At 45.1% G+C, this 4,406-nt stretch overlaps 1 pseudogene; it reads left to right on the top strand.

The window, feature by feature from the left end:
* Positions 1 to 2,015: 2,015 nt before the first annotated feature.
* LOC114617946 lies at positions 2,016 to 3,022 on the top strand (annotated as a pseudogene).
* Positions 3,023 to 4,406: the final 1,384 nt, after the last annotated feature.

Here is a 4,406-nt window from a genome sequence, read left to right as displayed (position 1 = left end):
ACTGTAAAGCAAGGAATAGCCTTCACATCTCCAGGCTTTGGTGGAATATAAAACACTTATTTCATTGCTAATTTGTTTCAGAGTTTACTCTTTTGGACCAATCAACATCCTTGAGAGAGGAGCATGCGCTGTAGTAGCAGAAAAGACTCAGCTACTGCTTGGGTTAACTGAAACATACTCTGGCTTTGGCATCATTCCAACAGCGAGTGCTTTGGCCTCAGATTAGGGGTCACCGCTGTGTAGACCTCCTCACTACCAGCCTAGCCATGGACCAATTCAGAAGGAGCCATTGGAGGGTTCTGTCTCTGGCAGATAGTTCACAATATTAATAACAGAGAGTGGTGACCTTTTCTGACCACTCTGGATACTTCCAGCCCAGGAGACCCCAGAGCAGCAAGGCTTGTGCTGAAAGCAGAGTAAAATGAAAACATATTTGTCATGAGACAGAAGGTCTGGGAGCCTGACGTTAACTTACTCTAAACGTCCATTTTAATTTCCAGTTTGAAATTCATTCACCAAATCTCAGCTCCCGCCAATTTCCAGGACATTACTGAAAAGCTTCCAGTGCTGGCCAGATCATTCTTTTCCAAGACATAATTCTGTAAGCGCCCTCAATAAGTGTATAGGACCCTAAATAGAGAAACCTTATATATTGTGACTTTAGGTTCCACTTTCTGGGAGAACACCCAGAGAGACTCAACCAGACACTTGTGAAGCAAGCAGATAGAGACGGACGCCATTGTCCGGCACTGTTTTCTAAGGAATTCCCAAGCTTTTGAGGAACGGTGGTGTGGCTTTCTAACTCCAGCCTCACTATGACTACAGATGAATATTTGGCTCTGCCCTTAGCAGCCCATTGTTCTCCTCCAGCAGACGTCAAGAACTTGGATGCAGGTTTTCTGAAATGCACCTCCCTGGAATTCCCAGCATATGTTGATTCTATGAGTAACCATCAGATGCCGGCTTCCACTATCCGTCATCAGATAATATCCCTTTCCTCCCACAAGCCAACTGGAATTTGAACCTGAAATACCCTTAGAAGGATATTTTCATTTCAATCACAGTCTGGCTGCTGCATCGGCCAGCCAGGCAGGATACAGGGTCAGAACACACTCCCACTGAGAGGGAAGAGTTCAGGCCTTTGTCCTCTGGGCCTTGCCAACCAACATCCACCGATCACAGTGCCACCTAAGGGCCTTTCTCTACACCCAAATTCTTTTAACCTTATTCTGAGGCACTTAGCTTTCTTTTGATCTTCTAAGGTCACCAACAGAGGTGGCTATTTTTTTTAACTACGTTTATTTTTTATTTGTTTATGTAGTTATTTGTGTGTGGGAATGTGTGTTAATACATGAGTGCCACAGCACACAGTTGCCATTAGAGAACAACTGTTGAGAATCAGTTACCTTCTTTAGTCAAAAAAATTGTACTTTACTGTTTAGACCAGTGGTTCTCAACTTTGGCAAGCTTCTATCTTCAAAAATATTTATATTTCAATTCATAACAGTAGCAATGAAAATAGTTTTATAGTGTGTATGTGGGGGCGTCACCACAACATGAGGAACTGTATTAAAGGGTCACAGCATTAGGAAAGTTGAGAACCACTGACCTAGAAGATCTGGTTTGCCACTCTCTTCCAGGATAGGAATGTTTTTCCTAAGTGTTTTTTTTCCAGACACCTGTCTCTAACATAAGACAGCAGGTTATCAAAAAAAATACTTCTTATCAAAAAAATATTCCAGCAGTTGACTACACCTAGAGGCAGTTGCTTCCTTGATTCGTTAACCTGGCGTGGAGTAGAGCTTTGTCACAGAATCCATTAGAAGGGATCTTCAACTTGTTCCCCTTTGGCCCCTTTTCCTCTGAAATAATTTCATGTGATTCTGAGTATATAAAACATATACAGAGATCAGACAAGGAAATCATAAAGAAATGTAGCTAAGGTTCTCTGCTCCTCTCTGTTCCAGAGACGTCTGCATCTTCATGTACAGTGCCAACCTTGTCCCACAGACAAAATGGTGAAGGTCGGTGTGAACAGATTTGACCGTATTGGGTGCCTGGTTACCAGGGCTGCCTTCTGCTCTGCACTTGGCAAAGTGGAGATTGTTACCATCAACGACTCCTTCATTGACCTCAACTACACGGTCTACATGTTCCAGTACAACTCTACTCATGGCAAATTCAGCGGCACAGTCAAGGCTGAGAATGGGAAGCTTGTCATCAATGGAAGCCCATCGCCATCTTCCAGGAGTGAGATCCCGCTAACATCAAATGGGCCGATGCTGGTGCTGAGTATGTTGTGGAGTCCACTGGCGTCTTCACCACCATGGAGAAGGCCGGGGCCCACTTGAAGGGTGGAGCCAAAAGGGTCATCATCTCTGCCCCTTCTGCTGATGCCCCCATGTTTGTGATGGGTGTGAACCACGAGAAATATGACAACTCGCTCAAGATTGTCAGCAATGCATCCTGTACCACCAACTGCTTAGCCCCCCTGGCCAAGGCCATCCATGACAATTTTGGCATCATGGAAGGAGTCATGACCACGGTCCATGCCATCACTGCCACTCAAAAGACTGCGGACGGCCCCTCTGGAAAGCTGTGGCGTGATGGGCGTGGGGCTGCCCAGAACATCATCCCTGCATCCACTGGTGCTGCCAAGGCTGTGGGCAAGGTCATCCCAGAGCTGAACAGGAAGCTCACTGGCATGGCCTTCCGTGTTTCTACCTCCAATGTATCTGTTGTGGATCTAACATGCCACCTGGAGAAACCTGCCAAGTATGATGACATCAAGAAGGTGGTGAAGCAGGCACCTGAGGGCCCACTGAGGGGCATCCTGGGCTACACTGAGGACCAGGTTGTCTCCTGTGACTTCAACAGCAACTCTTGCTCTTCCATCTTTGATGCTGGGGCTGGCATTGCTCTCAATGACAACTTCGTAAAGCTCATTTCCTGGTATGACAGTGAATATGGGTACAGCAACAGGGTCGTGGACCTCATGGCCTACATGGCCTCCAAGGAGTAAGAAACCCTGAAGCACTCACCCCAGCAAGGACACTGAGGGCAAGAGAGAGAGATTCTCAGTTGCTGAGGAGTCCCTGTCTCCAACACTGAGCATCTCCGTCACAATTTCTATCCCAGAGCCCCATAATAACAGGAGGGGCCGAGGGAGCCCTCCCTACTCTCTTAAATACCATCAATAAACGTTCAGTGCACAAAAAAAAGAAAAGAAAAAGGGGAAAAAAAGAAAGAAAAACATAGCCAAGACCAAGCCACACCTATAATTGTAGCACTTGGGATGTGGGGCCTAAGAATCATCTTTCAGTAAGATTTGAGCCAGTTTGGGCACTACATAAAACCCTGCTCAGAGAGAAAGAGACAGGAAGGGGGAGAAGAAGTAGGAAGAAAAAGTCTTTTATTCCTACAAATTAACACCTATTAAAGACTAAAGGAAATGTGCATACCAATAAAGTGACTGGACTTGTTTAACACAGTACAACCCACCCAAAGGTGCTGACATTAGGGGGAGTGACAGTAAGAAAACATAAAAAGTCTTGTTTTTTTAAACGTTTTCTTGGATCTTTGTGAATCTCCCATCACGAATCCCAATCCCTCTCATCTCCCTCTCCTCTGGACTCACCCTCAACCCTCGCCACCTCCCCGCCAACAGAGGAAAGGAATCTCGTGGAAGCTGTGGCAAGTCACAGAGTGCCCCAGGGTATGTACCCTTTTTGTCCACACATCTTTGACACATGACAAAGACAGCTTTTTTAATTGAACTGTTATGTTTCTATACATGCAGGAAACTGTAGTTTCACTAAAAGCACAGCAGTTCATAAATCTGAGCACACATGTCTGAGGGATTGCTGGCACTGTATATAGGACAGCATGTGCAGTACAAAGTGCAGTTGTATGGTCACACCAGGGTGACATGACAGAGGAGTGCTAATAGAACGCTGGTGGTACATGCCTTTAATCCCAGCACTCGAGAGGCAGAGGCAGGCAGATCTCTGAGTTCAAGGCCAGCTTAGTCTACAGAGCTAGTTCCATGACAGCCAGGGATACACAGAGAAACCACCTGGGGGGGGGGGGGGGAGAAAGAAAGAGATTCATTACAGATTTGATTTTTAATTAATTTTTGGTAACTGTATAGTGAGAAACCTCTTATTACTGACAAATTTTGGGAACCCTCAGTGTTAAGTATGACTTAGTACAGTAGCAGTTTAAGAAGTTACCTTTAGAGAAGAGGACCTTCTGCTGAGACTATAATTTCTTAATTAGATTGTCAAGAACTCAGTGATATGACCATTACCTTTGGCCCAAAGGTATTTTATCTTTCTTTTTTTTTTTTTCTTTTTTTTTTGGTTTTTCGAGACAGGGTTTCTCTGTGTAGCCCTGGATGTCCTGGA

This window comes from Grammomys surdaster, unplaced genomic scaffold, assembly GCF_004785775.1.
Source record: "Grammomys surdaster isolate TR1022 unplaced genomic scaffold, NIH_TR_1.0 139, whole genome shotgun sequence".
Lineage (NCBI taxonomy): Eukaryota > Metazoa > Chordata > Mammalia > Rodentia > Muridae > Grammomys > Grammomys surdaster.
Note: the sequence above shows the minus strand (reverse complement) of the source record. Positions and strands in the feature narration are given on the sequence as shown.